The 18,571-nt window shown below is 45.7% G+C and overlaps 1 protein-coding gene across 5 annotated transcripts in view; it reads left to right on the top strand.

The window, feature by feature from the left end:
- The first annotated feature begins 9,862 nt into the window (after positions 1-9,862).
- Positions 9,863-18,571, top strand: part of SEMA5B (semaphorin 5B) — a 372,195-nt gene continuing 363,486 nt past the window's right edge. For 2 of the 5 annotated variants that reach the window (XM_075933113.1, XM_075933119.1), the window contains exon 1: positions 9,865-10,384. The gene's annotated coding sequence lies outside the window, so the exon portion shown is untranslated. Of the gene's footprint in view, positions 10,413-18,571 lie in introns of all 5 variants that reach the window. The other 3 variants (XM_075933111.1, XM_075933114.1, XM_075933120.1) reach the window with 2 other exon arrangements.

The following is an 18,571-nucleotide window of genomic DNA, read 5'->3' as shown; positions in this document are numbered from 1 at the left end:
GAGGTGGTGGAATCTCCCTCTCTGGAGATATTTAAGAACAGGTTAGATAGACATCTGTCAGGGATGGTGTAGACGGAGCTTGGTCCTGCCTTGAGGGCGGGGGGCTGGACTCGATGACCTCTCGAGGGCCCTTCCAGTCCTATTATTCTATGATTCTATGATACTTGTATGACCAGTCTTTTGTTGTTGGTAATCACCTCCCTCCCTCATTTTATAACCAACTCCTTGTCCCAAAGGCAAAGCTGCAAGCATCTCAAACTCTATTGCAGTTAAGAGGTGCCTTTGGAACCATGCCATGCAGCTTTAAGCAGGGGTTCAAACTCAGGAGGGGGGATACCGCCCCCCCTTTACCTGTATAAATGGTGCCCATGCCACAAATCCCAGCATGCACATTTGCATTTTCAAAAGAGTTTAGCTCACTGGATGCTGTACATCAGTGGTCCACAACGCGGTGCCCAAGGGCGCCATAGCACCTGCTGGGCCATTTCTGTGCGCCCGCCGAGTGATCAGGGCCAACCCCGCCCTTGAGCACGTGGTGCATGGGCGGTGCCAGCCCCTGGGCATGCAGCGAATGGGTGGTCCCACCCCCGGGTGCATGGCGCAAGGGCTGTGCTGGCCCCGGGCGCGTGGTGTATGAGCATCCCCTCCCCTGGGCACATGGCTCAGGAGCAGCGCTGGCCACAGGCGTGCAGTGCATGGGCACTGCTGGCTCCTGGGCGTGAGGCACAGGAGTGGTGCCGGCCCCAGGAGTGCGGCGCATGGGTGGCACCGGCACTGGGCACGCAGCGTATGGGTGTCCCCGCCCCTGGGCACGCAGCGCAGGAGCGGCGCTGGCCCCAGGCATGCAGCGCTGGGTGATGCCGGCTCCTGGGCGTGCGGCACAGGAGCGGCGCCGGACCTGGGAGTGCAGCGCATGGGTGACACCGGCACTGGGCACACAGCGTATGGGTGGCCCCGCCCCGGAGCGTGTGCGCAGCTGCAGCCCCATCCCCGGGAGCGTGTGTGGCCCCACCCCCACGTGCGTGTGCGGCCCCACTCCCAGGTGCCCGGCGCGTGAGTGGACCCGCCCCCAGGCGCCCGACAGACCCAAAAGGTTGGGGACCACTGCTGTACATCTATGTCTACATTGCGCTCTCTTGCTCAAGAACATATGCAAATGAGGTGCGGTGATGAATATCGCCATGCCTCATTTGCATGCTTAATGAATCACCATTTTTGCACAAGGAGCTTTTGCACAAGAAGGAGTATAGACTGCTCCTTCTTGCGCAAAAGCTCCTTGTGCAAAAATGGTGGCTCATTAAGTATGCAAATGAGGTGCGGCGATATTCATCCCCACGCCTCATTTGCATATGTTCTTGCGCAAGAGAGTGCAATGTAAACGTAGCCTTAGAGTTTCAATATGTAGAAACAGGGTAGTATCCCTTTAAATAGTTTGTGAGCCAACAAGAGCTACTGGTCTGTTCCTGCATGCTAATAGTGTGACAAGGGGAGTGGCTCCATGCTGAGTTCTTCTTTGAAAATCTGGTCCTAGTTGAGGTCTCCAAAGTCAATTAAATGAATGGCTGAGCAGGGAGCAGACCCTGAAACTCTGATGTGGTGGAACCTTCCTTTCTATTTCGCTCTGACTCTTATATCAAGTTATTACCATGATCTTTTATTCACCCAAACACTGTGTCTTTCATTGAAAGCTTAAATTCTGTAGCCAGAGAGGCATAGGGCCCCCAGTCTTACCCTGGAGAGAATCGTACAATGAATTTTTCAGTCCTTGTGATAAAGTTATCCTTGGTACAATAAATGAGTTCAGAGTCTGGTTTTATTTTTCCAGTCTCAGTGCAGAAACTGTTTTCAATTTATATGATCTCTTGGGCTCAAAGCTAGAGCTGAAAGAAAAGGTTCCTAATGTGGGACTAAGCTGTTTAGTTTAATGTGGTGCTGCTATAACTTATTTTTTCACTGTTCTTTTTTTACCTGGCAATAAATGGTTGGCTACTGTGTGTTGTGAGAGTTACACAATGGCATGCATCTCAGATCACATGAGATGCATGCACTGTTTAAGCTGTTCCCTGTGTGGCCACTCAGGAGAGGATTCATCTGATTAGCAGAGCACCCATAGCTAGGTTTTGTGTTTCTATTGGTGGTGCACATTTGCACATGCCTCAGTGCACATAAAAATTTATTCCACATGTGGATGGAAAAAAATACATATGGATGGAAAAGATTAGAGAGAACATTGGACACATGGCCAAATAAATTTCTTCTGCACAAATCCATTAGACTTCTCTATTTATGGAGACAGACCCATGATCCTTTTCTCCATCTCTCGTGCTAGGTCTATACTAAACCTGGAAGGATGGCGTCAGGTATGCAACTCCAGCTAAGTAAAAAATATAGCTGGAGGCGACATATCTTAAGCCAAGCTTGGCACCATCTTCCCAATGGGAGGCTGATGAGAGCAAATACTCCTGTTGGTTTCCCTTATTCCTCATGACTTCGATGAGAACTGGCACTGACTGGGGGCACCCTCAGTGTTCAGTTTAGCAGGTCTTTACTAGACCCGCTAAATCAAATGCCAGAAGATTGATCTCCGGTGTGGTCATTATAAACGTGGGAGCATATCTTTAGCTTTGTTCTCTGTTTAGTATAAGTTACACTGCCACCAGTCTGAGCCCATAAGCCACAACAGAGAGTGTATGACTTCTCATGTAAGCAAAAATCTCTTAACCTAAATATGTTTATAGATAATGGCTATCTGTCATGAAATCTAGACTTAATCATTCAGGCTAGTGCTCATTCTCCTGGGGCCCGGTTACTTACCTGGGTGGTGGACGGGTCCCTGCCACAGCCACAAGGGAGCTGTGGTCGGGCTGTGCGAGGGCACTGCTGCAGCAGGAGCCCGATTGGGAGAGTGTGCTGCAAGTCATGTCTCCCACCAGCTGGGTCTCAGTGGAGTGCCCCAGGCAGCTCTTGCTGGAGTGTAGCCAGCTCTTGCCAGAGCTGAGCTCTGGGGCACACCACCTTACTTTCACCTCTGCCTGCTGGTGAAAAGCCTGGTTACACATATGCATGCACTTATGTGGATTTGGCGGCATGAAGAGTAGTTTTAAATGCAACCACGCTTCATTTTCTCTTCCCTCAATATGGATGAAGTCCAGTCCATTACAGCAGAGTGTTGATTTAAAACAAACAAACAACCCCACTAGGCCAATGCATGTAGCTGAAGCGCTGAAACCCCCAGGAGCAGCCACCCGTATGTGAATCTGGAATCCAGATGCTGAGGCCAATGGCTAGACTTTCCTTTGGATTTGCCCTTGATGTCTCAGTCAGGGTGACTAATCGGAGTGTGCTGAAGTGTTGAAGCAGCTCTGGCCAGCCAGTTCAGTTATGAACAGACCAACCCTCTATGCTCAAACGGAGCTTAAACGTTACACAGCCTACTCTGGCTTGGCTGGAAAGTGACACCATCGCTGCTTTTCTCATAGCTTTGAACTACCTGACAGTTGCTGAAAAACCTAAATGCAACTCTTTCCCCTCCCCACTTGGCACAGCTCTCTGATCAGAGCACTGATAGGACACATGTTCTAAGGGGAATCAGGCTGGCTCTGCACTAAACTTCCCCCTAATGCCGCCCCTTTTCTCCCAAGACTCTTGTGCGCTAGCTAGCCCTCCTTGGACAGGCAGCTTAGATCTGCCTTTTCTTGCCTGACACAGCTCAGTTCTCTTAGGTCCACTTCTTAGCACTGTCCCCTCTGACACAGACATTTTGGTGAGGCTGTGGTGAATTGCAATGACCCTGCCTCTCCAGCCCTGTCTCTCAGGCAGCAACACTGCAACTTGCACAGGCAGCACTCTACCTTGTCCGCATTGTTTAAGAAGACTTTTTTTCCTAGTCTTCTTGGTTTGTACCTCTGTCCCACCCACAGCTACCATCAGAGGCATGTAAGGATATGACTACATTGCACCCGTAGCTCGAAATACGCTATGCAATTTGAGCTACACAAATTGCATAACTTATATCGACTCAATTTCAAAACTGCTTATTTTGTAATTTGGTGCTGTCAACACAGCGCCAAATTTTGAAATAACCCGCTATTCTGAAACGTCCCTTAACCCTCATGGAACGAGTTTCCCAGGGACGTTGGAATAGCGAGCCCGTTATATTTCGAAATAATGGGCGCACTGTTAAGACATGGGATGGCTGTTTCGGGATATCTCTGGTACAGCCTAAGTGTGTAGGGATTCCCGAGGCCAGGCCACTGGCTTGCAGGGCAGATCCTGACAGAACATGCAACTCCTCTGCTGTATACAAGGCACAGATTTTATAGACTACACCCTGTTACTAAACATAGGCTCCTGTAGCATAACTCTTGCTCAGGTGTTGTTGGACAGATAGTGTGAATTCTCCAGGGCAATGTGTCCCTCCTCTGTACCATACTCAAGAGAGCATTAGGATGCATCGGCACCACCTAGTGGTGAAAATCATATTGCACACTTTTTTGGGAGGCAGATGCAGGGCAAGAATATGCAACTGTCAGAATAGTCCTTTTTGCAATATCTGTCCTTAGTTTAGCTAGCAAACACCTGCATGCCAGAGAGGGCATTTCAGATAGTGTGTGGTGTAAGGTGAAGTTCAGAAGAAGAAATCAGGAGAAGGGAAGAATAAGGAGAAAAGGATCAGTGGCACTGGAACGTGAAGAGAAAACAGAAGAAAGGGCTTCATCCCAGACACCAGTTCTCATAACAAACAGGCCTGTAGTCTATATATATAGTAACAGCTCAAAGTCTGGCCAGTGAGAGTCACAGAAAAGAAGTTCTGATGCATTCTGTTTGTATAATGACCTGGAATAGGGACTAGGATTCTGAGGTTAAAAAAATGGATTTGTATGTCACAAATGGAAAATATTATTGTAATAGTGCGACGATTCACTGGCATTGTTCTGAACAACCATGTCATTGGCTCTATAATGCTAATAGCTAATGGAGAATCACTTTAATTCCAAAAACAGGGTCCTCTGCACTAGGGGGATGGAAAATTTAGGTTTCATCCCTCCTGTCTGGCCATGAGTTTCCAAGATTCCACAAACTGCAGAGAAGTGACAACCATGGAATTCTGGGTGGCCATGGAAATGGTAAAATGCTTTATTTTATATAGCACTTTTTGTCCCAAAGCTCTCTACAATTTACAGATGCACAGTTCCAGTGAACTGCCACCACCATTCTGGTGGAAAGTAGTGTAACAGTAACAAAGGATGAATTTTGCTCAAAGGCATCAGGGGAGAACTCCTTAAAAATGTGCCTTGGAATCAGTAATGTTGAAATTGAGTAGAGAGAGAACCCTGACTTACAAGGGCTGTGATAAACATCCACACATAGCACACTGCTGGGTACTTAAATTGCGTCTCTCACAAGAAGGAAAGTTTGAGTTGACTCTTCTGGGATTTAGAATTTCAGTTGCAGGAAGCGTCAGCATTTGAACCCTGAGGCTTAAACAGCTAACCCATCCCTTCCTGATTAAATTTTAAAAGAAAAACCACTAGTGTACTATCAGATGCCTATAGACCTGGAGATGTAATCTCCTCTCTGTGCCAAAGTTGGTGCACATCAGTTATTTAAAATGTAATATAATGAAATAGAACAAAAGTGCATGCAGTGAGATAGTAATCATCCATCATCTTAAGAACATGGAGAAACACAAGACATTTACAAGTCACCTGACAACTAAGGCTACACCCTAAAAACTATGCAACAATGCCAGATAAAACTACAGTTATAAAGAGAAGTTGGAAAAAATTGCAGGAGAGGAACAATGGAAAGGACTGATCACTTCCAAATTCCTGATTTTGCTTAGTCATATGCCTACGCTGACTGAGAGAGAACTAATGATTTCATTACAGAAGTTTAACATATGTGGCATTACAGTTCAAAGTTTGATCCAAGGCCCATTGAAATCAATTGGAATTTTTCCACTGGCTTCTATGGGCTTTAGATTAGATCCTAACAAGTGGACCAGGCTGAATGAACAGGGAAAGAAGGAGAGGTTTATAGGGCAGTTTGAACAAAATATTCCACAGTATGACAAGCTCAAAACTAGTCTCTTTCTATAACTTTGAGTGGAGCCCATTGTGACATTTGCCATCAGAAAACCATGCAAATGCTTTTAAAAGTATACCAGTCCCTGTTTTGCAATGTCTGAAATGTTTGAAAATAACATGTTGGAAAAGAATTCAGATTGAAAATACCATCTCTCTCTCTATATATACATTTTTTTCCCTGTAGGATGACAGAGTGATATCATCATGTCACTCTGCGTCCTGCCTGGTGCTCGGTGGGAGAGAGTCAAAGCTGGCGTGCTGTGGCCTCAGCCTGGGATCCCCCTAAATTCCTCCTGGCAGCTGGGGGGAGGGGGAGAAAGAGCCAAGGCTGACATGGCCTCAGCTTGCTCCCCCTCTGCTGGCTGGAATGGAAGGGGGGCGGAGAGCCAGAGCTGGCTTGGACTTGGCCTGGTGGTTGGGGAGGTACAGGCTGGGGGTGTCCTGCCTCGGCCCCCCTTTTCCGGTGGCCAGGGGGAAGAGCCTGTCTGCCTACTCCCCGAGAGAGGGCAGTTGGAAAGTGTAGCGAGCAGGAGGCAAAGCCCCCAAGTAACTTTACATAAAAGATTTTCTGTACACAAACTTTATCGCAAAATGCTTTGCAGCGGTAAAGAATTCAGTGACAGAGTTAAATAACAACAGGATTACAGAAGGCCAGAGAAATTAGAGCAGGCAAAGAATAGGTAGCTTATTATTTGTGTGATGACTACCTCAGTGGATCTATACTGCTGTTTTCCAGAGATACGATTTCTGAAAACACCCACCACCAACATGCTGTAAAAGTCACATTAGTATTGATGAGGCATCCTACTATCACACTGTTTATATAGCTATAACATACTGGTGATATCAATATGACTTGATTAGTCTTGAATAGGAACAGATTCACATATGTAGTGAAATACTGTCACTAAAGAAAATTCCATTTTGGGATTCTGGAAGTAAGTAACTGAGGCTTTCATCTTGTAATGTGTAATATCACTAAAACCCTTTGATGCATTTCTTTTTACTATATACTTGCTTATGTTGTACTGTCTTTATACAGCTTCAACTAATATCTTAATATATATTACTAATGTAAATATTGAGCTATTCAGAACAATTTAACTTTTTATACGGTGCCATAAGTACTGATTTTTCAGTGTAAAGGATCCCAGAGTGACAATGTACATATAGCACTGAGGAGATTAATCCACTTCTAGGATGGAGGGTGTTACCCATTTAGTTAACCATAAGGGCATGGAATTTTGGGCAAGGCCACTGAGGTGAACCTCTGCTTTAACAAAATGGGCAATACTGTATTAATATTGCATTTCTGTGCTAACACCCAAGTTACACTGAAATGGGGGATGGCAAGTCCCCTTCCCCAGTAAATTCAATTGCAGTGTAAACTTATTGCCAATCCTACAGATAAAGACCGAGGGGAAAAATCACCACTGTATTGTCTTGCAGTAAACCTTCCTGACCTTGCACATTCTGGGAAAACATGCGACATGGTAATTTTTTAGAGCAGGGATCACAAGCAATGGCATTTTCAGATCAACTTCTTCTTGGTATGGACTAGTCTGTATTGCAACTTGTGTAATTTCCCACTGCCTTCAGTGGAAGCTGGAGCCCACCCTTATGAAGGGCTAGATTACCTATGTCCAGAACAGGGAGGAGTGGGATTTAAGGAGGCTGTCCCAATCCCCACCTTCTTGTTTGCAGCTGTGCATGGAGCTCTGAAACAATCCCAATTATTGGCCTCACTGACTGGGATGAAAGGGAACACAGCCTTAACCACTCATCTGTACTGGCTAGCCTTGCAGGGTGCTAACCATACTTGCAGCCCAAAGAAATCTGGTGGAATTGTGTTTGTGTTGCTTGGCACACTGTTGTATGAATCTCCACTCATGGATTACGTCTAGACTGGCATGATTTTCTGCAAATGCTTTTAATGCAAAAGTTTTTCCGTTAAAAGTATTTGCGGAAAAGAGCGTCTAGATTGGCATGGACGCTTTTCCGCAAAAGCACTTTTAGCGGAAAAGCATCCGTGCCAATCTAGACGCGGTTTTGCGCAAGAAAGCCACGATCGCCATTTTCGCGATTGGGGCTTTTTTGCGCAAAACAATACCGTGTTGTCTACACTGGCCCTCTTGCGCAAAAGCATTTGCGCAAGAGGGCTTTTGTCCGAACGGGAGCAGCATAGCATTTCCGCAAGAACACTGACAATCTTACATGATGTGTAGACAGCTGGCAAGTTTTTCTGCAAAAGCAGCTGCTTTTGTGGAAAAACTTGCCAGTCTAGACGCAGCCATAATGTACACACCCTACCACTACCATCTGCTTTTAGATGGCGCACTGTAGCCATAAATCAGTATTTGAGTGATTGCTATTAAATTGATGTATGGTGCAGTAGCTATAAAGTGGATACCATCAGACTAAAAAATCATATTTAAAAAATAAAACACATCCTCCCCTGTATTACTAATAACTCAGCACCAGTGAAAGGCAAATAAGATTTTTACAGTTTTCACCCCACATGAATTGTAAAAATTTAAACATCTAATTTGTTTTTCACCAGTGCTTCTAACTAGACCGTATTTCTGTCAATTTAGAATAATGAAAACAAAACAAATCTGAAGCAATGTATGCGAGCTTGAAAGTGTCTCTCTCACCAACAGAGAGACAATAAAAGATACTACCTCATCCTTGTCTCAAGAAAACAAACCAGTCAGTGTATTTCACTATCCTGCCACTATCTTCTCTGCATTCAAACCTTTTGGACGGATTATAGTTAGATTGGAAAGCACTTGGAATACATCCTTCTGATTCCCATTCCTCTTACTGTGATATTAAAACATTTTTCACCTAACAAGAGAAATTAACATAAGGTAGCAACCAATGGTTTATCTAGCCCAGCATCCTGTCTCTGACAAGAATCAGACCAGAGGGAATGAACAGAACAAGGCAATTATTAAATGATCCCACTCATGCCCAATCCTAGTTTTTGGCAGTTAAGAGATTATGGGACACCTGCAGCAACCTGCTGGATCCTAGCAACACCATGTTTCCTATAATATCACTTTCTCTTTCCCTCTCTTTCTGCTAGTTGTTTGGGGGCAGAGACCCTATCTCCTTCTTGCTTCCTTCACAAAGCCCTTAAACCCACTGTGGAGTGGGCCTTGTCAAAAAGCCAACTATCTTCCTCATGCTTCACCACGCTGCCTAGTGCTACATTGTCCTGCATTTTGCTTCAGCTGCCTAGTGGTGAGGGTTGCGATCAGGGGAAATATTTGTTAAGCAAGTTCAATGGGACGTTCCAGGGAGAGATTTCCACCGTCCTAGGTTTTGTAGGAATTTTACAAAGCCGATCCACGGAAGAATTACTTGTTGAGGGTGGGGGATGGGGAGTGTCTTCCGATTTCCCTCGAAACTGAGCTGGTTTGTTCGCTCCAGTCGCGGGCACGCTGCTCGGGAGAGGGAGCGAGCTGCTTGTGTGGAGCGCAAGGGAGCATTTCCCGGGCAGCTCAAACCCGCTTTGCTCGACATTTTTTTTTTCTCCCGGGGCTGAAGTTTAAACGTCTCATTTTTGCTGGCTCCCCCCAAATAAAAACCTCCCCTGCCATAAAGCCTCCCCCCCCCCTTTTCACCCCCCTCCCCAGGCAGCAAAGGCTGCCGCGCGCCTCAAGGGTTAAACGCGACCATTCCCCGCCCGGGGCTTGCATTATGCCCGCGGCCGTTCAGCCTTGCGCGGAGCAGGCTTGCACGCGAAAACACCCCTCTCTGCAGCTGGGCAGCCCGCGAGCAGCAGCAGCTCCCGGCCCGACGCCCGCCCGCCCGGCACGGAGCCTAGCGGAGAGGGGCAGGCGCTATTGCAAAGCGCGGAGCAAAGAGCGGGCGAGCCCCCCCTGCAAGCGGCGACCCACCGGCAGGCTCGGACAATGCCCGCCGGTCCCGGGCGCGCGGGGCTGGCTGCAGCGGCAGCGGCGTGTCGCTCAATGCCCTGTTGAACTTTGAATATATTAGTTGACATCAGTGTGAGTGGGGCTGCCAGCCCCTAGCCCCCCCCTCCCCCCTCCGCCTCCTCCTCCGCCGCCGCCGCCTCCCTCCTCATGGGAAGAGGGGAAGCGTCCCTGCTAGGAGCTGCTGCGGCGGGGCTGCTCCGGGCTGGAAGGCAGCGAGAGGAGCCAGTCCGGTCCCGAGAACTCCAAGCCGGCCCCGCGGCTCCTGGCGGATGGGAGACCGGGGGGGCTGAGAAGAGGGTCTGAGCTTCCCCCCTCCCCACGAACCTTGCAGCTCCCGAGCAAGATGTGCAAGTGAGTTCCTGCCCCCCCTCCCAGAATAGTAAGTAACAGCATCCAGTGTGTGTGTGGGGGGGGGGGTAAGAGAGTGGGGGGTGTTATCCCTTTCCTGCACCCGACGCTATTTTAAGTGAGAGAGGAGCTGGGGGGGGGGGGATAGTTGCAAACTTTAGCAACTTCAGTGCGCGCGGGTGGAGGGGGTTGAATGGAGAATGGGGGGGGGCAAAGCCAGCGCCAATGGGGGGGTCCTTTGGAGTAAAGCTTATTGTGCAGCTTCATTGCTTTTTAGCGCCTCTCCGCAGCGCCACGGGGACGGGGTGATGGGGATGCTGGCGGGGGTGGGGGGCCATGTGTCGTCTCCAGGTTCAGCCGCCCTCCCTGCTGGAGCACCTCGGAGAGGAAACGAACTAGGAAAGGCGGCCCTGCAAGTGATTATTTTCCCTCCCCGCCGTCTCTCCCTAGTTCCACGCACCCGGGCTGCATACAGCGGGAGGGTGTGTGTGTGTATGGCGGGATCTGTGTGTGTGTTTGGGGGGGGGGTGCGGTATCTTAGAGGAAAAGGATAGGAGTGATTTTTTTTTGGATGGTAATTTGTCTTTGTGGTAGGGGTGGCCCATTAACGTGCAGCTCACGTCCCGATGAAGATCAAAAGCGGAGGGGGAAGAGGGAACCGGAGAGCCGAGTATGCTTCCTTGGTTTCTTGTATTGTTGGAAATTTCGGAGGTGGGTGGGTGGGGAGCCTAAAAGAAATCTTTGCCGAGCCAACGCAGAAACACACACACACACACACACACCAAAAGTTGCAGATCTGTATTTTCCGGCAGCTACCACCTGCCACAGGATGCTGACTAGGAGCATAAGTGCCCAGACTGTGTTAGTTTTCTTACAGAAAACAAAAAGAGGAGGGGGGTGGAAGTGTGAGGATATTTGGAAGGGTTTGTCAAGCCCACATTACTCGATTATTAAATCTGTCCCTTTATTTATAGGCTTGGCTGCTAGGAAGTAAGGCAGAAGTGCACTTGTATCGTTCTTTGCAATGTACGCTGTTGGCTCAGACTGAGCTTTTAAATTATTTCCTGAATTTAAAAAAAAATATCCCCGAGCGTGTGAGATCCCACCTCCTGATTGCTCTTGAGCTGGTTTCTGTGGCGGGGAAGGTAGGGAAGAGGGTGCTCATGGAGAAGTTTAAACTTGTACTGAGCAAGAATGCTCACGCCTTTATTTATCTTTGCCCAAACTCTTGTTTAGGCTTCAGTAGATTAGATCTCAGCGCCTTTGGGGGGGGTTCAGGTACAAACCTATCCTGGGCCGATTGCGTTGTGAACAGGAGAGAAACCAACTAAAGCAAAAAGTTGTAACTGGGCTGTGATTCTTTCACCCTCCCTCAATATTTATTTGTTGAGCAGATGGTAAATGCTGTTGTTGCTGTTGAAGATCATTAGAAAAGATGGGCGAACAAAGGCTAGAAAAAGGAAGACAGCGTAGATGGAAGAAACTGCTCCTGTGAAGAAATGCTAGCTTGATTAGATGCCTGATTTATAAAGTACCCAAAGGAGAAAACTCTGGTCAAAACCTGCAAAGAGTAAGGAGGTGGCAAGAAGGAAAAATCCTGCTGATATTTAATCAGATTACTCAGGGTTTTTAAAAATAGCTGTATTTCGTAACAGCTGCTTGAATCGTGCATGTATTTCTTCTTCTAAATCCTCCGACTAAAACTTTTCCTTCCAAAATAGAATTGAGTGATACATAAAGCACATTACAGTAGGAAACCTTTAGCAGAGTGCGGTATTCCGGATGCTATTGTACCCGGGGATGATTTTCCCCCTTTCCTTTTTTCTGTCCTTAAAGAGATTAAGTTTTTGTCCTCAGGCTGTCAGGGACGTGTTAATTCTGAGGTAGTGCAGCGGGCGCCTGCCATGCAGAATGTGAGTTTTGGCTTTGTTTGTTGTCCCATCTCCCACTGTTAGGTTGGTCCAAATTGATCATGATTGCCCTTGCCAGAAAGCAGCTCAGACAACCAGAGAGGAGAAAAGGTGAAAGTTAGAGTTGCAATTGGAAATCAAAAGCTTTAAGGGGAGGGAGAGTGGGTGCTGGGAAAAGGGGAATCAGCAGAGGGGAATAACTTGAACAAGGTGACCCCACCAGTTTATATACACAGCCTAAAAAGACACCATGCTTCAATAACATGAGAGAAATGCTTAATGTAAAAAGGCGCCCTGCCGGTCTTGTCTCACTTTGGCTCCATGTAGTGAATTTGGGGCTCAGCTCTTGCAGTCTTTACTCAGGTATTATTCCAGTTTAAGTCTTGGGATGTTAGATATCATGTAATTGAGTAGTCATGTAACCTCATGAAATGTTAGAGGTTACATGACTATTCAATAGTCGCTGGGGGTGGGGCCAGCAGCTAGTTCACTCTGGCCCCACTCTAGGGGAGCTCCATGCCAGCTTGTGCAGCTGCCCCTGTATTAGGGGAAGCAGTGCGGGGTGGCAGGCAGGAGCTAGTTTAAAAACCAGCTCCCCGTGCAGACCTGCGACCCTGCGCTGCTGCCTCTGATACAGAGGCAGCAGCGTAGAGCTGCTGCCATGGATCAACCTCTGTCCACGGTGGACCCAGGCTTGCTGCTGACACAGTCTGCTTTGCGGCAGCCTCCCTTGGCACCCCGTCTCCTGAGGCTCCTGCCTCTGAGGCAACAAAGGTGGTGGTGGGGGAGGGGGGGGGGAGAGTGTGTAGTCGATAGGATTACCCAATAAGCTCAGGCATTTACTTGACTATCTGCTGACATCCCTATTTAATCCCTTAAATTGAAGCAGGTTCGGATCCTAGACCGAAGGGAGGAAATGTTCTTGAAGGACGTTGCAGAAGGGTTTTGTATCTTAAGAAGGATCTTTCCCTGGCACATTGCACCCAGGTTTTAAATGAGCAGTGGACACCTGTGCTATCTAATCCTGATTAATCATCTCTATTTAGAGTGGAAAGTGGTAATGTCAGGGTTAAATGTGATCATTTGCATGACCGTGTTTTATTGAAAGCAAATGCATGTCATGTAAAGTTTTGTCTGGTGTCTAGGCTGTTGATTTGTTGTTGGGCAAAAGGGGGCAGTATCAAACAATACTACAAAGAAATCCACTCTTTGGAACTGTGTGTATGGGTTTCTGCCTTGGGTATTTCTACCAGCTCTCTCAGGGCTTCATTTTGCAGCCCCCACTTAGGTGAGTAGTTCCATGGGTGATCATGAGGACTACTTACCTGAGTAAAAGTTGCATGGTCAAAGCTTTCATTGTTAGATCTCCCCAAAAGATAAGTATTTGAAGCATGGAATAGGAAGCTTATGACCACATTGGTTTGTAACATGCATACATTTCTTCATGAAATGATTTGGGTTAAAGTGATATCATCTGGTTGCAAAGCCTCTTTTCTTCCTATTAAGGAGGCTGACAGCTAGGTGCTGCAGAACTATTTATTAATATACCAGTCCAGAGGCTCTCTTCTGCTCCTAGTGAAGTCCATGGCCAGGCAAAACTCCCAAGGGTGCGTCTAGACTGGCAAGATTTTGCGCAAAAACTTGCCAGCTGTCTACACTGGCTGCTTGAATTTGCGCAAGAGCACTGACTTTGTAATGTACAAAATCAGTGCTTGCGCAAATACTTTCACATTCCCGCTCGGGAAAAAGCCCTCTTGTGCAAGAATACTTGCGCCAGAGGGCCGGTGTAGACAGGGAAGAATTGTTTTGCGCAAAAAAGCCCCGATGGCTAAAACGGCGATCGGGGCTTTCTTGAGCAAAATCACGTCTAGACTGGCCACGGATGCTTTTGTGCAAAAGCACTTTTTGCACAAAAGCATCCTTGCCAATCTAGACGCTCTTTTGCGGAAATACTTTTAACGGAAAAACTTTTCCGTTAAAAGTATTTCTGCAAAATCATTCCAGTCTAGACGTAACCCCATTGATTTCACTGAGCAGGATCAAGCCCTAGGTTTGGTCTGCTGTTGATACAAATGACCTCCAAGTAATTTTCATCACTACTTTTCATACTAGAAAGAGAAATGGACATATTGTTCTGTCCTTTACTTCCTAGGAGAACTCATTTATTTTCAACCTAGGGAAATATATTGATCAGGCATACAGATTTTTTTTAAGAAGTGCATTAAACACTTTTAACCTTTTCTTTGCCTACTAGTTAGAATCTTTTCATGATTTTACATACCTTTTGTTATAAAATGGAATGTGACACGGTTAAAGGAATACTACCAGTATAAACGAATAATTTGGCAAATACACATTTACCTGTTACTAGAACTATTAGATACTTTTAAGTGACAAACAAATCCAAATGTATATCACTGTTTCTTTTTAATTTTTGCATTTCCCTCAATTTGGCCAAAGGAAAAAGTCAATGAAGCTAGTTTTATATAAGTTTTATAGCTGATTCCACTCATAGGTTCATAAAGCTGTACTGTTAAGTTTCCAATAATGAAGAGGGATGTTTATTTCTTAAAATATGTATTAGAAATGATTCCACAATTTGTATCGGTTTTGGGTTTGAGAGAATTGTTTTCACAAAAAAATGGTGCCAATTTTAAATTGATAATCTGCCTCTAATATTTTTTTTTTATTTTAAGACTTGCTTTACAACTGAAGAAGCTCAAAATCCAGTACAATTTGATACATTTTAACAAAAAGATGGAAGTTGGCATTTAAAATCAAGCACAGATAAGTTTGGAGATAATTGGAAAGCTTGTCTTAGGGTAAAGTTTGCCCCTGTGCCCCATTCAACAATTAAGTTTCATGAAGATTTCAAAATATTGTTTAAGAGATACATAGACCTTTTGCTGACCTTCTGTGCGGTTGTCAATTTGCAGTATTCCAATTCGCATTATTCTGATTTACTGTAAGAGACCATCTCAGAGTGTTTTACAGCACTGTTCAGGTGGCCCCACTGGAAACATTTAACATGACTGAAGATTGCACTTTAGAATATTTAGCCTGTATTGGGAACAAAATGCCAGTTCTTTCTTTTTTTTCTTTTCCTGTTTCACTTCTAAGAAAAAACAAACATTAGTGTACAGCAAGGTGTGATAACATCACAGCTTATGGATATATTGTAGTTCCTTTCTTTCTGTCTTTCTTTCTTGGCAGGTACATATTCTGTGTGATAGGTGCATTCATCCTCTCTTTAATCACAATTCTCATTAGTTAGATGAGAGTATTACCTGCACAAGGAAAGACTCCTGTAGCTTTCTGGGAATGGTACCGTGACTTCCTATTTCTGTCTTGCAAATTATGGAACATGCACAAGAGTGGGAGTTTACCTTGATTATATTACACTTCTAGTCCCACTGAGGGTATGTCTACACTGCATAGTTTTTTCCGGAAAAACGTCCGTTTTTCTAGAAAAACTACACTTACGTCCACACTGTTATTCTGTTGAAGGAACACAGGTGTTTTTCTGACAGTGGTAAACCTCTCTACGAGGAAGAAGCCTTTTTCCAAAAAAGCTTTTTCAGAAAAAGGCGTGTGTGGACACAGAAGAGAGTGTTTTTTCGAAAGAAGAGGCCTCCAGGAAAAAGCATAGGTGCCCTGATGGCCACTCCGTCCACAGTAATCACAACTGAAATGCAAGATAGTGTCTACATTGATGGGACGCTATATTCTGAAAAAGCAGCTCTCCTTTTTGTTGGGTAAACGTTCTCTTTCAACAGACTTTTTTCCGGAAGATCTCTTCCTGAGAAGCCTCTTCCGAAAGAAACCTGCAGTCTAGATGTAGCCTGTAATGCAGAGTATTCTGTCCTCATTGTTTCCCTCCATTTCAAGTCTAGCAAGGTTCTTATTCACCTACCTAAGAAATCTCACTGACTTCAGGAAGCGAGCCCACAAGCTAAGAGCAACTCATTTCCTTTAGGGCTTTGCTGGATTGGGTCTGTCAGACATTGGAAGAAAGATATTTGCATATTTCAATGACCACATGAAGTATTTTGTGCTTTGAAAAAACTTCTCTTGATCAGTGTGCAAACATTAAAGGGTTGGAGCTATTACATTGTTATGGAATGTGTGAAGATCTAAATGACTTTTTTCATAGCAGTACAAATCTGTTGGGTAATTAGGCATGAAATATGTTACCAAATTATAGAGTATGGTCCTAATTCAGCAATGGGACTGCTCACATCTTTAAAGTTAAGCAGGTATTAAAGTGTTTTGCTGGATAAGGGCCTATGTGTATTTTGTTTACCATTATAAGATCTCAAGCAATCATGCCGATTACTGGGCTTAATTCCCAAATCGATTGTGATCACACTGAGTGTTTGATAAGGCTGTGTAATATCTGATTGGTTTTTCATTAAGTAGTGGTTTGCAGAATGAGTATGGGATTCCCCCCCCCCCTTTTATCATTCAGATGACTAAATGCCTCTATACTTGCTAGTTTCAAAATATAATGTACTTTTGACTGTAAGGTTATATGAAGGAGGCAAGCAAAAATGGATTCCCAATGCAACGTGCCAGTTACAAAAGGTTCAAGTTTATCCACTGTGCAGCAGTGTTCCAGCTTATATGACTAGATGGAATGCAACAGCTTACAATGCAGAAGTGTTGTGATGTATTTGGTCTCTGTCAGAGATTCTGCTGAATTTCAGTGGCTTGATCCAAATTCTTTCAAGGTGCCAACAGGCCCTTCTTTAGGGGTGGTCTAAATGACTCTGAATAGGAGGTGCTTAGCACCTTGTCTGAGCCTTGGCATAGATCGGGGTGGTCAAACTTCAGAAGTTCAAGAGCCAGAGTGCAGCTGCTGGGCTCAAGGCTTCAGCCCTGCAGAAGATGTCTGCCAGGGTTTGGGGCTTCAGCCCTGCTCCTTCTGAACACTCAAGTCTGGCAGGCATGCCCTTCAGGGCATAAGCCCTGAGAGACGCCTCATCTCCTCTCCCTGAAAGGGTTGGGCAGAAGTCTTTTCCTTGCCACCTAGTTGCAAGGCAGGGGTCTCGAACTCCCCCTCAACAGGCTAGAAACTGGAGGCGGGGATGCGCAGGACTCCGTGAACCACACTTTAATGGTAATTTTGGCTGCCCCTGACATAGATGTTGCTTACGGGCCTGGCTCATTTGAGCAGTTCCACTGAAGTCTGTGTGTGTAGAGCCCCGTCATGCGGTCTTTGAGTGGGTTATCCACAAGTACTTTTCTCTTCTCAAAAAGTACAGATGCTCATATCTTCCAGATCCCTGATGCCACGATTCTCCAAAATAAAAAAAAAAAAAGACTCTGTTTGCGCAAAAGCATGTGCTTTTAACAAAATGCATTTGCTACCTGCTGAAACTGGTGGATCTGAAGTTACATATTGTAGGGGAAACTCTAGCCAAACATTTCTCCAGAGCTCAGTTTTATTCTCCCACACCTCACTTCCCTCAGTCCTTTCTCAAGCTGAGGTGTCTGCTGAGAAAAGCCGCTCCGCGTCTCCCTGGTCTGCTGGGGGGGGCGCTAGCTTCGTGTCTCCCTGGTCTGCTGGGGGGGGGGGGGGCGCTAGCTTCACATCTCCCTGGTCTGCTGGGGGGAAGCAGCTAGTGCGGGATTGCCTCACCCCGTTTGTAAGTAGGGATCTGATGTAAGTCGGATCCATGTAACCCGGGGACTGCCTGTACTTAATCCAGTGTAATTTATTCCAAGCCACTTTTTGTAATAATTTATGCTTCCTAAGATGTGTATTGTGTAGTCAAGAGAGAACTGTGCCTGGCTACATGAGATTTTACACATCTTTTGCACCCAACAAAGATGCAAAATCCAGCTCTGGAAACAGAATGTGAATTTGTGAAACTCCCTGGATGAGCTGTGGTGCATATATCAGTGCCTAAATTACATCCATTCATAGACATAAGGTGTTTTTTTAGCTATTCTAGATGTAACATGTTGCATGTGCCTAGTTTTAACAGTAATATTTGCATTTAATAATTCACTCAACGATAATGGAAGTTGCTCAGACGTTTTAAAAATAGCTTTCATTTTACTTAACATTTCAAAACATACCAGTGGAAGTTGCTTATATGGTACCAAACATTCATCAAATAGTGGGTTCTATGAATTGACTATAATAGTTATTAATGGCACAGGGCTAGATACCTCACTTAGGGAGCCACTCACAGGACAGAAAACAATCTGGGGTGGAGGGAGTTGATGAACAAGCTTTCTAATAAAGGAGGATCACAACTTTACAGAATCTTCA

Source organism: Pelodiscus sinensis, chromosome 7 (genome assembly GCF_049634645.1).
Source record: "Pelodiscus sinensis isolate JC-2024 chromosome 7, ASM4963464v1, whole genome shotgun sequence".
Taxonomy (NCBI): Eukaryota; Metazoa; Chordata; order Testudines; family Trionychidae; genus Pelodiscus; species Pelodiscus sinensis.
This window is presented reverse-complemented; position numbering and strand designations above follow the sequence as displayed.